The following is an 18,013-nucleotide window of genomic DNA, read 5'->3' as shown; positions in this document are numbered from 1 at the left end:
TGAATCTGCCTTGTGAGTCTTTTTTCTGACTATCGACTTGTACGGCAATATATATACAGTTGTGTTTATTAGCAAGTGTGTATCAAATATGCACATATCAACACTCCAGGCAACACATCTCAGACAAACAACATTGTGACTGACTAAAACCCACACCTATTGCTGAGGGTCCCATTTACGACGTGATAAACGGAACAACGGCAGGACGATGGGTTTACTTTGAGATTACCATGATGACTGATGTCCGATGTGACCGAGCACAAAGTGTAATGACATCTACACTTACTGTTTGATTTTCACATTTTAATTATTCGAGCACATGAATCATGTACTTTGTGACAGACTAACATCTGTTGGACTAACAGCTGATAACAGCTGGTATAATTACCCATTTCAAATAGATCTTTTTTCTGTCACCATCAAAAAATCAACTACATTTCAACTTCATTACTGAATCTAAGTAAACACATTCATCTGGTAGCCAGATCTGATTACAGGGAATTTTTAAACATTTGCCTGTGTATCTAACCCGCCTTCAATAGCTTCCACACAGCCTCTAGTAACCGGCTACCATACTTATAGACATATGCTTCCCTATTTGATGTTTTACCAGCTGCTACTGTTGCAATGATTTCTATATACTTAACACTTCTCCGCTGCACTGGGTTTATTAGGTCATGTCGTGAATATCTGAGCCCCCTTTCACAAAGCACTAATGTGATCGTAAGTCACTAGGGTAGCCTTGGTGCTGGGAGTTAAGGTTAAACTTAGTAAAGGCTGCTTCTTGAAAAATCCCCAGGGTACTGTGTTAAGTCTGTGTTAAGGTATGGGAGTTACGGTCACCTTAACGCTAAGATCGCTTTATACAACAGCACCCAGGTCTAAACTTACTGGTAAAACAAACGATACATTAGAAGAACAACGCATGTATGTTGATACAAGTACCAATGTTTCATTTAATTCGGGCTGAAAACCAAAAGATGTTCAGTATTCTATCACATCACAATAAACATGACAATCAGCGGAACCTGAAGTGTAACACATGCCATCAGTGTTTCTGAAGTCCTCGATTCTTATCAATACAGACCCCTATTCGACATCGTGCTGACGCCTGATAGTGAGTGAGTTTAGCTAAACCCCACGCTCAGCAATATTCCAGCTTTATGGCCGTTGCCTGTAAATAATCTAGTCCGGGCCAGACAATCCAATCTGATCAACAACGTGAGCATCGATCTGCACAACTGGGAACCGATGACATGCATGTGTCAAAGAAGTCCGCGAGCCTGACCGTCCGATCTCGCTAATCGCCTCTTACGACAAGCATGGGTTACTGACCTACGTGGGAAGGTACCTCCATCCCTGCCCTGGGATAGTCTGAACACGCTGTTGTCAGTTTTCGAGAGCCATAGGTCTCGCACGAATTTGTTGATAGAAATGGCTTCAGAAATATTCAATAAGTGACTAGAAATGTGCAAATGGGCGTTGTTTTGCTGTAAGAAGATCTGGATTTGGTGTTGTTGCAGAAACGGTAAGACAATTGGACGCATTATTTTGTCAAAGCGCGTTTGGGCATCCAGTTTTCCATCCACTACAACCAGCTCGGTCTTCATCTAAAACCTGTCCACATCAGAAGACATGACTCTCTGCCACTGGCTGTTCTGCTATGGCGAACGATGCATACACTGTGCAGGTGCGTACGCGTCAGCTGTACGTCAGGGAAGGGTTTGTGAGCCAGGATACCGTATCATCGGAATTGTCGTGCAATATTCTTCGGCTTACAGCAATTCCAAGACCAGTTACTGCTGGTGACACAAGAGACAGTCAACAGATTTCCTTCTTCACCTTGATGGCCAGGGGTCTTCCACCTCCACAGAGGCTGTACATTGTATGCCTTCGCTGCCCGTAGCGTCTCATCAGCCTCGTGAATGTAATGGGAGTGCAGACCGAGATTGTTGCAACATGTGCATGTGTAACGTCCATTTATATCATTCAAATGGCCATCTGTGCAATTACCCCATGATGCGTTGTTATTGGTACCATGTCACAGAAAGATTCAATAATCTTTTCATGCCAAACTGATGAACTTCCTTCCTGCTGACATGTTGCGCAAAAACGTTGAGCCCAAACACTTCTGATAAAAGTGACGGCTACAGCGGGATGATGTTTCATACCAAATCATATCAGAAGTATGTGTCCAACTTAATTTATATGTATTGTTTTGGTTTCGTTTCTTTTGCCCTGTAGGTTTTTAAACCTTTCGCGTATTTGAAAACTATTTTGACAAGTATATTAAGGGACTTTACAGACATTCTCCAAACCGCCGCCATATAGCTGGAATACTGATGAGTACGGCGTAAAACTAAACTCACTCACTCTCTTTGAAAAGCGTCCAGGTTATAACGATAGTAAGCTGCACTGCCAGTCACCTGGCCCTCAGTGCTCAAACAACTTATAGGATTAGCCCTGACGGCCAATGTCCAATTCAAGTTACTCTGTCTCACATACAAGTCTCCTTGTTGTGAATCTCCTCAATATATAACGGAGGTATGTCTCCTTATGTTCCTGTCCATGAACACCATCCACTACATCAGAATCTCCTGATTTTTTTCACACTGTATCACACTACAATCCAATCTCCTGTTCATTAAAAACAGATAATTTTGTGTTTATTTTAGAGGTTAAAGCCACTTACACAAACTTGAAAGTTTAAGCTAAGAAGTTAAAAATCCACATAATGATGAAACGGCGTCGTGAATCTTAACCTTGTGGCTTTGAAAGTCGGCTCGCTGGAAGCACAGTTTATTGAAGTTCTTGTCGAACTTTCATCACTCACCACCCTACTTACAGACACTACCATGTCTTAATGACTATGGTAACAAAACAGATAGGACGTACCTCTATATTTGCCAATAACTGCAATCGTGTTATTTTTAAAACACCATCGCACCAAGCCATGTGGTGAATGTACTTAAAGGACATACTGTATAGTTGTCTATTTTAAGAAGCTAAACGAGATTACATTGCATATAGAAACAGGTATATTAATATAAGATAACAGAATCAACATTCACTGACGCCAACCCTCTATCATAACGTATTTGCATGTAGGAAATTTATGTCACCAATCCCTTACCTATCAGTAGCTTAAGACTACATTGCAGGCGTCCCTTTGAAAACAGGCATCTCGTTGCGATGTAGTGTTTCTTGCAATCGCAAAATATGTAAGATATGTTTTTGTTAGATTGTATGCTCAATTAGGACAGTCGACAGTTCAAATCACTCCTAGAGTTCTGGACGAATGGGTTCCTGGACGTGTACACATGTCCCTTGGTGCCCACCCTAAACATTCCTTCACCCAACAGAAAATCAAAGACCTTTACAAATAGTACTCAAAACAGTACTAGTAATAGTACAAATGATGTACACGGATTGATCTCGCTGAAGTGAACGCTGGAACATCTGCAAATCCTCCGGAAATGCTATATGTTGATGCAGGTATGAATACGAAACTGGAATCAACGAGACCCGCTGATGCCAGAAAAAATGCGACTTTTTTTCATCTTACTTATAAAGCAGGTTCAACACCCACCCACCTGTAATTGGCTTTAATCACGCACATAATTATGTAACTTCCACTGTTCCACTCATGTTGAACTAGTACTACGTACTGTGTTACAGCGGTATTACATGCCAGTAATTACCTGTGCTCAAAGATTAAATTCTTCCCACTTTCGTAAGATATCTCTGGTAAATATACTGTCAAAATGAAACTTCACAAAATGATACATCTATGTATCCGAAATGGGATCCCTATCTTTCGACTCTAGAAAAACGGTCGCAAAACTCACCCATTCGTCGTGCAAATGACGTTAGTGCCAAATCAGGTTTTGCACGTGCAGTCAATCACGTGATCTTCGAATCGAAGTTTTCTTCATTTGTACGTGTTTGCACTGGCCTCGAGAAATGGAAAAACTCGTTTAAACCACAGTTCTAACGGTACTTTAAATGCAAAGATTGCCAAATATGCAACGTGAACGTGCCTTTGGCATCTTGCAAGCGGGAGTATCAGTTACTGATGTCGCAAGAGCAATGGGATGCAGCCGTCGTACTGTGCATGACTTGCGAGGTCGTCTACAACAAACTGGCACCACTTCTGATCTCCCAAGGTCGGGTCGTACACGTATGACGTGACGAGCAGAAGACCGTCAAGTCGTCCTATGTCACCTACGTGACAGACCATTTGAAATCGGTTCCTGGGTGCCAATCTCCATTCTCGACATCCATATCGTGGGCCAATATTGACACCGTTTCATCAACGTCAACGTCTGCTGTGAGCCCAGCGTCACCTCCCATGGACCCAGAGAGACTGGAATTCAGTCGTCTTTAGCGATGAATCCAGGAATACCCTCAGATCCGCGGACGGCAGGCATAGAGTCTGGAGACGACCAAAGTTGCCCAAAGTTGTGAACAGGAAGTCGACAGATTCGGGGGCGGAAGTTGCATGGTGTTGGATGCGTTTTGTGGGAACAACCGGTCACGACTTCTGGTCATCAGTGGAAACCTCACAGCTACTGCTACCTCGACCAGGTGTTCCCCCCCCTGAAATCGTTCCTTTCATGGCGCCTCATGAGCCAGGCGTGCAGTTCCAGCATGTTAATGCTAGGCCGCTTACTGCGATGTTGACACGAAATTTCCTTCAAAACGCTGGAATCAACGTATGGACTGGCCATCGAGATCGTTTGGGATGCACTTGGGAGAAGGTTACGTGGCCTTAGGAACTAGCCTCAGAATTTGCATTAACTTGGCGCTGCCTTGCAAGAGTACTGGCGCAGAATCAGGCAGTCGATGAGGAGACGGTGTTTGGCAGTGGTGAATGCACGGGGCGGCCATACACAATAATGGACTGAGAAATTTCGAATTTTTATTCTTGTAACTTGACATTCTGTATATCCATGGTTTGGAACGGCGGTGTAGCCTAATGGAACCGATTGTGGGACTGTCAGTGTATCGAGTACATTAGACAGATCTCAGTAATGAAATAATAACAATTCAACCATCTTACCATCTCTTGTATAGTGCCTTGAAAAAAGAATGTGAAGTTGCTTTTTTGACTGGTAAAATGAGTCGACTGCACAATTCTTGATATGAGTATATGTTTGTAAAGGGCCTTCAGCCTGTGCTAGTTGCGTGAACATGTTCGCTATGTATAATATTACAGATCTAACAATATTATCGATGTACAGCGGGGTCTAACAGAACAAGAAATACATCCTCTTAATACAGCAAAACATACTGAATCGGAAAAGAATAGTCGCTTTTTCTTAAAGGACACACGTTACTTCATATCAATTAAAAATCAAAACGGGGGATTGAGTTCAAATTTGTCAGTGATGGTTAACCCTTTTTCGGGAATCACGCTTAGACTTCACACAAACAAAATCAAACCGTTAAGATAGCCCTATGTCAGTATCGTATATGGCCTCCAAGAGCATCGATGAAAGCGTTGCATCGTCTGTACATGAAGGTCATAGCCATTTGTGTCCATACTGAAATGCGAAATGCCTGATGGAGTCCAGCTGCCATTATCGGCCTTGGTCGGGGACATTCAGTCAGTCTACTGTAAATCTCTCCCCAAAGTTGCTCTATTGGACTTCATTTCGGACTGATTATACTTCGGACGATTATATTGTTTGGATGCCATGTTGTCTGAGGAAGTCCACTGTCACGACACTTCCTCATCCTGGACCGAGATTCTGGAAACCCGCGGTGCCGACTTTCCGGTTCAGTCTCTTTCAGCAATTGCAATACATTCACTGGAAAATAGTTCCTCACCCCTTCCCCGTATTCTCACTCAGTTATCGGTTGTCGAAACACAATGTCGGATTTTGTCCAAAAAAAGACACAGTTCTCCATTGTCGATAACGCCAGTTTCCATACTGAGTTGCCCATTGCATTCGGTGTTGGCGGTGACGAGCGGTGAGGACAGGACCACCATCCCGTATGTGACAGCAAAGGTTTTATTTTTCCGCGCAAACATACATGTACTGTATCGGCACCGGTCTATTGTGAGTCCGACTGGTCTGGTGTGCTGGTTCCGTCGGTCTGGAGAAGCAATATTGCAGATGGTTGTCCGCAAACTGTCGGTCATGACGTCGTGATGTTACAGAGGGTTGTCCAAAGCTTGGGCGGTCTTGGATATTGTTTGTGACCTGATTCTGCCCCTACTGTCGGTGGATTGCCCTTATATGAACATTAAAATGATTGGCTACCCTCCATGCAGTCTGGACAACATGCGATCGTCCCGAGTCTTGGTTCCATGAACTCTGGTGGAATGGTGATTGTGTCAGCAAACGATAGGCATTTTCATTTTCACGAATGTGATACGTTTTACCACGCCTTTCTTTCAGATGCGTTAGGTCGATGTGTTTTTTTATCAGAGAATACTCTGATGTTGGTAATAGCTGTCAACTTGGATTGGAAAATATGTGCAGGAAATGGTACAGCTATCACTAAAACACCACAATGTTACAACAACATTTATTTTCCATTTGGTCTGAAAGGCAACGTTTATTTTGTGGCTCAGTATATTTCACTAGTTGGAGAAAACGCTCATCTATTTGTTAGAGTTGTATGAACTCGGCCTTAAACAATGATTGTTTTTGATTGTACTAAATATCGTTGTCGCTGTGATATACACGTATTATGTAGATCATTAAATTTGAATGCCTCTCAAACAAGAAGCCAGTGTTTAACCGGCACAACGCGTTTTCTTTACAACACTTGGGTTCATGTGGTAAATGAGTAGGTCAGCAGGACAATATAGACAATAAGACAATGCAGACAATAAGACAATATAGACAATAAGACATCATCATTTAACTCATTTCTTGCCACTGTAAATGACATGAAGAGTAATCAGTCTCAAGTTGCTTTTGTATACCTTTCTTTCAAATATCTACCGAAAGTTTTTTATACAACAGGAAACCATACACAATAGAGACAAAACATAAAAACCTACAGTGCTATTTGATTGTGTATTTTCGTTTTAAATGCTTTCTTAAATCCATAAAAATATTCAGTTCCTCACATCAGTGCCCTCATTCACTGACGCGCTTCACTGATGACGTTTAGGTGTGTAGAAACTCTATAATCTATGAGAGATTTGTTAAGAGATGTGATCTATTACTTACTAGGAGCTCACAAGAATCACCCTGCAAGCATCCCTTGTAAGTCTGCCTGCATCTCCATGTACCTCTGTCAGTAATGTATAGAAATATTCGGACTGGTGGGCGTTCGATGGACCTGAGACAGACATCCTTAAACATTACCCGATTTCACTTGGTCAGCCAAGTTCCTACTCATTAACGCTTTCGTGCAAGACGTCAACGACCTCTGCAATCAGTTTCTGCCAAGATGTAATCTCGCAATCAGGCCTATGAACAGTCAAACATTTCCTGTCTGCAAATATCCAAGCAAACAAACATGCTTATCAGATGGAAATAGTTTCAAGTGTAAAGTCGATAAGTAAGGAATAAAAAACTTTCATAACAGTTTACCCCATCCTTTCCCTCAGCCTCCTGGTATTTGCTGCCATGTTCCAGTACATATATATGTAGTGTATAACTGTTTCGTACCGCCTGAGTGTGTAATGTGTGTTTCGCTGTGTATATATAGCTTGGTTACAACACATAGGTGGATGGGATTGATTGTTTAAATAGAAAATTTCTTGCCTTCATTATTTATGGGAAAACCTATACTGCTTTGAGATCCAGACTAAAGTCTGACATTTCGCGACCACTGTAGTTATCATGTGTATTGTATATGTATCGTGTTTGTATAACAAACATGTTGTGTCGAACATGACATGCCAGATTGTCGGTAATCTATAATATCTTTGTATTACACATAATATAATTGTATTACACACCTTTGAATCTAGAACATCAAGAACTCTAATATACTTTAACGTCGGATATTTGTCATGCGAGGCCAAAGTCATGAGTCAATGAAGCACTGATTAACGGAGAATAGAAAGCATGGAAATAATGCAATTGGTGTAAAACCATTTGGTATTCAAGAGAAGATACTTTGACATTCCCCATGTGCTTTAATGTCAGTGTGGACTAAAGCTACATAGGCACTATGAGAACGGCTGCACTTAGGGGAAGAACCTTGACGTCATCAGTAAGGAAGAGCTCCAGAATGAGATTGTTGTGATAAGACTTGTTCCAGTTCATTGTTAGTTTAACCGCTAGCATGTACCGTGTAATGGTGTTGCCCTATTACCTAGATGTCGGAGCATGACCGAAGGGCTGAATGGGCATCAGCTAACAGAAATGTATCCAGTTCTGCTCATCGGGACAAGATAAAAGAGATCTGATCACGAAGACCCTTACCTGACATATACACCTTTCTGTTCACTGATGGAAACGATGTTGGAATGAAGACGTTGCTATGTGTTGAAAATGTGAAATAATGTTATCTGGGTGCTCGCAGTCTCAGTTGTATATGTGCAATCTTATCGTATTATAGTCTAAAAGCCGTAACTCAAAGTTATTAGTCCAAACAAACCAGTTAAATTCTCACACATACATAAATCGCTGAATTCCATCCCCCGAGCCCCGCCGAGCATTACTCACTCACCAGTGTACGCAAATGCACCATTATCTTCTGTTCTGATTAGACACGGTAACACAATGTATTGGGTGAACCTTCCCAAACTACAATCATTTATACTTTTTAACTGCCATCACAGCATGGAAACCAGGCTATGTTGTAAAGGTTCAGTAATCGTGTGCCAATCCGAAAGGTTTTCTGTTAGATACGGCAAACAACACACTCTCTAGTATGGCAAGCCGTTTTCACTTTTATTAAGAAATTAAAGATATCTTGAACTGAATAGAAGATATCTAAAACTGAGATGATTAAATATATCTCCAATAAAATTCATGATGTCGCGAACTGAATTAAGGATATGTTGAATCAGATTAATGATGCTGGAAAAAGAATTTCTGATGCCTTGAACTGAATTAGAGATATCTTGAAATGAATTAAAGATATGTCAAATAGAGAATATGTACCCAGGTATTCCTGATATCTAGAATTATTTTAAACATATCTTGAATTGAATTGAAGATGATCAAGATGTTCCATGACAGTAATGTGTGATTAAGAATATTTTATTGAACTTAAACGTAACTCACTTTCCTCTCCCTGTATCTGACCAGTGAAGATCCTGGATAGAATAGGTCTTCAGCAACCCATGCTTGCCAGAAAGGGTGACTATGCTTTTGGTAGGATGCGGGTGGTCGGGTGGATGGGATCGTTAACATTGTTGACACATGTCATCGGTTCCCAGTGGCGCAGATCGATGCTCAAGCTGTTGATCACTGGATTCTCGGGTCATATTGCTGGAATACTGCTGGGTGCGGCGTAAATCTAAACTCACTCACTCCCTCACTCACTCCCCCTGTATCCAGACAGATACCGCCCCACTTGATGTCGGACTGAGTGCTACCGCTACAGGGTGTTATGTATATTCCGCTCGTGTATATGTCTGTGGTGAAATAGACAGGAGTAAGGGAATGTTTGTTTAGATAGCGGATTTCCTGTATGCAGTTGTTTGGGAAAACCTTATATTGCGTTCAGGTGTGGAATAGTGTAGTTTATTTCGAGACCCTCTCGACTGTAATCCCTATCATCTATTCATTGTATTACACTGCATAAAGTCTTTGGACATAAGAGCTGTATTAGTAGCTGAAATATGTGAAACTGCTGTGTCAACAATGTCAAAATACTTTCACTGTGCCGACTAAGTCGAGTTTTGTCATAGGACCTTTTGTGTTCGAAACAACGATATTACACTGCAACTTGTTAAACATATTCTGAAATTTTGTATTTGTAAAGCAAGTATAAAGAGTATGAAAAGTGACATTCCGAAATTGGAAATACAAAATCTTAACATATTGATAATATTATACTTTCAGTCGAAAGGGCACTCATTAAAGGTTCTAGGCTAGACTCTAACACATTCCACACTCGTACGCAATGTCACGTTCTGTTTCAGGTCCAACTTCAAAGAAACACAACAGAATATTGCTTTACGGTGTCTTTGCTCTCTTCATCTCCAGAACTCAAGTACGATTTTATATATTTCGACCCCCCCCCCCCCCCAACCAACCATCCGATGCCCGCTCTTATGTTGAATTTAAAAACATATAACTCAGTGTGATACCTGGGAGGTACGTATGTTACGTGTTAGGGGTTTAAGGGCGAGTGTGCTCTGTCACAGGTGGTAGAAACATGACGTCATCAGTAAGGAAGAGCTCCAGAGTGAGACTGTTGTGATAAGACCTGTTCCAGTTCAGTGTTAGTTTAACCGCTCGCCTGTAGCGTGTTGTCCTATTGCCTAGAGGGATATATACCCAGCATAGCATGACCAAAGTCTGAACGGGCTCAAATACAGTTAAACTGATCAGCCAGATCTGTTGAAACCAGATACTAAAGGCGACCACGATGACCTTTAGATGGTGTATGTATTTACTTGTGTTCACTGATCGTAACCCTCAGAAGCTTGAAGACAGACTGCTGACATATGGAAATGATAAAGCTCATACATCTATGCCGCTTCTCATTGTTACTCGCTCGTAATCTTATATCGGTATAAGAGTCTATAGCTGAACATCGCATCATAATATAATCTAGGCGTTGTTATCCATAAAATATCGTACCTTTCTTACTATTCATCCAATTGTAAAATGACAATCAAACAGAAGAATTCATAAACACATTATCGTCTGATTGTCGAACTCATAATCATGTACTTGTAGACCCCCGTGGTGTATTTGTTAGAGCCTCCGCATGAAAAGCGGAAGGTGGGGGTCCCATTCCCGGTCGCGTCATATCAAAAACGTTAAAATATGCTTCTTTTCTCTGTGTAAACCAAGGAACGGTCAGCTCAGAGGTGCTTTAATGTTTCTGTGTGGTGTGTTCATGCTTAACCGCTGCATGCGTTTCTCAGTGAGCTGGCACTATAAAGTCAGTTTAAGTCTGGTCTAGTACAAAAGGCCACACATACACACGCATGCACGTCGTCATAAGAGGGAAATACACGTGCCCCCATTTCACCTCACCTGTAGGTGTGAGTGCATAAACAGGGTCAGGTAATGGGCACATGGATGTGAAAGGGGTTGTTGGGTCGCCACTCCGAAACGACAAATAACGCAACTGTCTATAAATGTTTGTAAGTAATTTCCTTACTTTGGCCCACGATTTTATCTTAGGTGTTTTAGAGTATGCCTATAGGTTTTAATATGTATAAAACAATTAATATTTTCTCTGTGCATTCTAGTCTTGCATCAGAGTGAACATGACTTTGTTGTACTCGCATATATTTTTACGTCACCCACTGTTGTTTGTTTGCTCGTATACTACCTACCGCCTCACTCAGCTCTACTGCAACCATATGATGCTTGACAAAAATGAACCAGACAATCCAGTGATGACACGCAATCAGGAACGACTGACCATCAATCGTGGTCGCCTCCAACCCAAGGTCACTTCTAACCAGCACTGTCGTTGGAATCAAAAGCTTAAAGATATATACAGTATAGGTCCTATGTCTTAAATCAATTCAATCCTGGCTGAAAACTGGAACTTATGGATATCTACTCAGAATATGGTAGATGTGAGAGATTGTACGTGCGCTTCAGGTGGGTGATCTGTTATCGTTCTGCACTCGAATTGATCAACGAGATTGTTACCTTGACATAGTCGATGAAGTTTGAACATTTTGGTATATTGTGAGCAAGTGGAGATTTCGTTGCAAAAGAAAGTTTCATGCATTAGATTTGATAGTGGTTCAAATAGCCTTGAATGGTATTTCTGATGGATTACATCCAGTACAGCATGATAGTGGCACTTTCGGGATTTCGCCGTCCAGCGATAATGGACGCACGCGGTGGTGTATAGCCTGGAAACAATAGGACAATCTGGACTGATTTGGAAAAGACACGTCGAGATGTCAGCTTGTTATCTTCTTTGTGATTTTCATTGTTAAATTATAAATATTGTTTGGGAGGGACGGGGCCTTGAATTGTACATGATTGACAGTCGTTGATGATTGCTTTATCCTACCTCCGACTATGAAGAGCCAAACACTTGACTTAAACACGTTTTTATTAAATAGATAAATAGGGATGCGGGAAAAAGCTGCAATAGCCTGTTATCATGCGTTATAGATTAAAATAAACCTGGATCAGAGAAGGCCCCATTTCAGTGTATGTATCTGGACGGCGTGTTTCCCATTTCAAGATGAGTATTAGGACATCCGGATTCTCATTTCGGGGTATGCATCTGGACATCCGGATTCTCATTACGAGGTATGTATCTGGACATCCGGATTCTCATTTCGAGGTATGTATCTGGACATCCGGATTCTCATTTCGGTGTATGTATCTTGGCACCCGGATTCCCATTTCGGTGTATGTATCTGGACACCTCTATTTCCCATTTCGGTGTATGTATCTTGGCACCCGGATTCCCATTTCGGTGTATGTATCTGGACACCTGTATTTCCCATTTCAGTGTATGTATCTGGACACCTGTATTTCCCATTTCGGTGTATGTGTCTGGACATCAATATTCCCATTTCAGGGTAAATATCTGGATATCCAGATTCTATTTTCAGTGCATGTATCTGGACACATGCTTCAGTATATTTATTGTGATAGCTATCTGGATCACCATATTCATGCTGTACTGGATGTAATCCATCAGGAATACCATTCCTATCGAGCTGTGTACAGTTTTTGAACTTCCACCTCACTATATGGTGAGAACGATGTTGCTACTGATATTGTATACCACGTAGAGTCTTGGGTTCTAGTTCAGTAAAGGATGTCGTACGACCTGACACTGATTCATATCTACTTTTACCATGCACGACTTTGATATCGCTTACGGTTAGTTTCACGAATCCACTTTAAATATACAACGAATCAAGCACAGTTACAAGTAGGTTTATAATGCCACAATAATAAAACAGAGAGTGTTTATGTATAATTCCTCAACATTAACTGTAAGGAACACACTGTAATTGACAGCATGCTCATCAATATTCCAAAAAGTAAAATGATAAAACTGAGAACAACCTGCTTAGACATCTGGTTCGTGGTACGAAATCTAGTTTCACACCACCGGACCTGATCTTATTTAACGTTTTATCTCTGTATAACTCTTCACAAGCTGAAAATGAGCATGCGTCGTAAATGGCGAGACTTTTGGTCTCTTTAGGTATCTGTATACTGTACTTTCGGTAAACCTGCAAAATACACCATGTTGTATTGTCTAGTAGGAGCCATTAGACACGCATCTAGGCATGCACGGTTACATACCAAAGACAAGACGCTCGTTTCCTATAATTCGTATGTAATGAAACCGAATGAAGTACATGTATTCTCTTTGTATAAGTACAGATTATACACTGGTAACTATTCAAAGTCCACAAAAGATAGGGGTCCATTACATCAATAATTCGTGTACCGTCTTCTCATTTATGCTCACTGTTCGTGAATTGTTTACTAAAGTAAGTAAGTAATCTCGTTATATTACTCAAAAGGACCCACCATCGGTGGTACATGAGTAAAACATACTTTTATACTGAATACACAACAAGATGACAAAACAGGGTATCAGTTAAGGCTTTTAAATACACATGTATCTTGCTAATGAACTGAGATAGGTTTTTGAGGGTTGAAATATTACATGAAAAAATATGACGGAATTTAAATCAAGTAGGCCAGGAGCAAATGGATTCTTTTAACAAAGATTTACGTGTATCTGCAAAATAACAACATTTAAATAGATAGTGGAACTCATCACCAATCAGATCCGAATTACAGAGTTTTCAAAATCTCTGATTCTTTGGAATATTTTGCCATTTCCCAGTTTCTATGGGTAAATTATGGTTACACGTTCTGAACTTAAGATTTGGTTTAGAAATAGCATCTGAGAGAAGTAGGTACTGTTCGCTTCAAAACTTTATAATATTTTCCCTTGGAAGAATCATCGATATCGCTCATCCTTGATTGTAAAAACTGGTCTTTTAACATTAGTTTGCCATTTGTAATGATCCATGAACTAGAGTAGAGATGGGGGTTTCCAAAAACATCAAGTAGTCCACACATACAAAAGATATCCTTTGATATGGCTTAGCCAGGCATAATTGCTTGATGTTTTACTTTGGTTTGTAATGTACTGGAGAATAAAAGCTGCTATTTTGTTTCTTGGCTGAGAAAATCTCAGTTTACACCAATAAGAAATAATTATTAATCTTGTCGAGATTAGAAGCCGAATCGCTTCTCTACCAAGTTCTCCGTACACCATAAAATTATGTGTGTTATACCTCAAACCAGTGGCTAGTTTGAGAAATTTTAGACGCACTTTTTCTATCAATTTAGTGTTCTCATATCCCCATATTACACATCCATACAACAATATTGGTAGAACTAATTTATCAAATGCAGAGGGGAGAAGGTCCAGAGGCAGTTTAACATTTCTGGCACGTTTCTATAACGATATAGATGCCTTCTTACCGAGATCAGCTATATATCTGACGGCAAAATGCACACAGCCATTTCTATGTCATAACGTTCCAATGTATTTATAAGCATCCACAACGTCTATCTTTTCATTATCTAATGTAAAAAAATCTCTAATTAATTAGCTACAGGCCCGGAACAAAACACGACAACCTTAGACCTATTGACATTACCCTGAAGTTTCCATTGGACGCAATATTTAGCAAATTTATTAAATGTATTTTGTAAGTCATCATGTGTCTCGGCTAAAAGTACTGTATCGTCAGCATAAAGTAGGATTGGCAGTTTGAAATATATAAGGAAATGGTCATCATTTGTTTCTAGTTGAACACCAACACAAGTCTCTTCCGTTAGGTGGGATTCCAGGTCATTTAGAAAAATAGAGAATAAGAGAGGGGAAAAGTTTTGTCCTTGTCTCACTCCGGAGAGGCAATCAAAGAAATCTGATCTTTGAGAATCTACCATAACTCGTGATTATATGTCCGTTACATATTTTGGATTAAAGTCAGAATTTTACCCTTAATACCAGTTTGTCTCAGTTTGGTCCACAGCCCAATTCTCCAGACTCTATCAAATGCTTTAGAAAAATCGATAAAAGCGCAAAAGTGTTTCCTTTTGCATTTTTTAATACGATTTATCAGATTATGGATAACAAATACATTGTCTGTTGTAGCGAAACTTTTTCTGAAACCGGAGTGGGCATTTGATATTATGTCATTATCATCACAAAATTTATTCAGTCTCTCATTAATGATACTTGTAAAAAGTTTGCCAAAGCAGCTCAAGATGGAGATCGGCCTATATGAACTTTGGGCCATGCGATTTCCTGTTTTCTTATAGATAGGGTTTATTGTGCCAGTAAGCCGTGCATCCGGCAAGGATCCAGTTTGAAGTACAACGTAAAACTATTCCACATATAAAGGTAACAATTTTGATACAGATGGCCATAAGTGTTCATTTAAAATCTGGTCTAGACCAGGCGACTTCTGATTCTTCAATTTGTTGAGGGCAGAAACTATACTACCGACAGAAAATAAGGGAACCAAGAAATTGAATGTAGATGACTTTGACTGTGACAGGGTCCGTTATCGTGGCGTATCTCCCAAACGCAACATCCAATGACAATGGAATTTAGCATAATGCATGCCCAGCACGTGCTACACGTGCATACAGAAGTTAACTCCTGTAAATGTACTGGAGAAGTCGCAATCACTAATGCAATAGAGATTGACACTTACTGACAGAAATGCCTCCGAGGCAGTATCTCGATGAAGCAACAAAATGGAGAATTGTGGGGATGATAGAGGTGGTGGTGGGGGGGGGGGGGGGGGGGGGGAGACATCATTATGTGAAGTTGCCCGGCAGATGGGTAAATCAAAAAGTGTAATTTCACGCCTGTGGGATAAGTACCGTCAAACGGGTGGGGTTGCAACGAGACCTGGGCGAGACTAAAATCAACGACACCACGACAGGATCGTCTCATTACGTTACTTGCTCTACGCGATAGGTTTAAATCGGCCCCTGCCATCAATAGAGAATTCCGCACACTCACTGGAAGACGCATTTCAACCTCAACCGTTAAAAACCGACTCTATCAAGCTCGTCTGAAAGCAAGACGGCCTTTTAAGGGTGTCACCCTTTCAGCTCACCATAAGCGCCAAAGATTGGCATGGGCTAGGCAGCATCAGGGACGGGCTATGCGCCACTGGCGTTACACCATGTTCTCTGATGAGTCAAGGTTTTGCCTACGATTCACAGATGGCAGAAAACGTTATTGGCGTCGGAGCCGGGAGCGATATGCCAGAGCAGCAATTCTTGACCATGATCGATATGGAGGTGTTAGTGTCATGGTGTGGGGTGAGATTACACATGACAGACGATCAGATTTGGTCATCATTAACGGAGCCATGACTGGTCAGCGATACGTTGACCAAATATTGCGTCCTGTTGTGGCTCCATTGGCTAGAGTTATCGGCCGAAATTTTGTATTCTAAGATGATAATGCCAGACCACATCGGGCCCGAATTGTCTCCGCTTATCTCCGACAAGAAGGTATCCAGACATTGGACTGGCCCTCTAAGTCCCCAGACCTGTCCCCAACTGAACATCTCTGGGACGTTCTTGGTCGAAGGATGTACGCCAGGGACCCAGGACCCGCCAACCTGGCCCAGCTTGGTGCAGCTCTCCAAGAGGAATGGCGGGCAATACCACGGGCAACCATCTGGAAATTGATTAACAGCATGCCATCAAGGTGCCGTGAATGTGTTGCCCAACATGGTGGACACACCAGATATTGAACTTGACGCCTAAAATTGATTTAGTGGATATTTAAAGCAGTTTCAAATTCGCTATTATTTCATTAGTTCCCTTATTTCTTGTCGGTAGTATATCTCACAGGAAGTTATCTCAGCATTGAGTTCATTAACATTGTAGTTTGGGGCGTCTATTATTTCATCTGGATCTACACTGTCATGAATGCTTTCATTTATCCCTTTGAAATGGTTATAAAATTCAACTAATGGAATAGGACATGTATCTTCTTTCAGTTTACCCTTCAAATGTCTCCAATATCGTTTTGGGGATAAATGATGGGTTTCTCGTAACCGATGTCTAATAAAATTGTTTTCTTATAATCTGTACTTGCTTTACGAAAAAAGGTTTCATTCATATCTGTTTTGATCCTATGAAACGCATGTTTTGCTTTAAAAAAACTTTTTTTCTACACTCTGGTCCAAACCACGGCTTTGAGTGAGTGTTCATTTTACTATGAGTAGTGTTTTTTTCCTCATAAGGCACACCACCAAACGTTTTCCGTGCAGAATCAAGAAGCACGTGCGTGTCCTCATTAACTATTTCATTCACAACCTCGACAGGGTCACCTTGACCTTCCGTAAGTGACCATGTCTTCATGTACAGTGTGTTTACACAGTCATCTGGGATGTTTTCAAGGAATACATCAACTTTATCAGGAATAAATTTACCTGGTTTATGTCAGGAGTATTTGTGTTGTTATAGGGATATAATCATGACATAGGTTTGTATTATGGCCATCTGATGTATGTAGGCTGAAATGGATTGGTTTATGTACATCAGATAACACTGGAAAAATTCTTCAGTATGAAGATCATTAAATATTGGCAGTGCGTTTGGTGAAGAAATGATATAATCTACTGTACTGATATCTTTACATGTTCTTTTACCTTGGTATTTATCTTTACCGAGTCTACCATTACAAATCAATCAACCAAAAACATTTACATAGCTCAATCAATCTAAAACCATAACTATTTGGTTGACCGATGTCCTGAGATGTTCTTTGTAGTGGAATACCTAGATCGTCAAGGAATGACTCTGAGTCCAGTTTTGACTTCATATCATCAAGGTCAAGATCTTCATATACATATACATATATA

The sequence above is a fragment of the Haliotis asinina genome, chromosome 10 (genome assembly GCF_037392515.1).
Source record: "Haliotis asinina isolate JCU_RB_2024 chromosome 10, JCU_Hal_asi_v2, whole genome shotgun sequence".
Lineage (NCBI taxonomy): Eukaryota > Metazoa > Mollusca > Gastropoda > Lepetellida > Haliotidae > Haliotis > Haliotis asinina.
Note: the sequence above shows the minus strand (reverse complement) of the source record.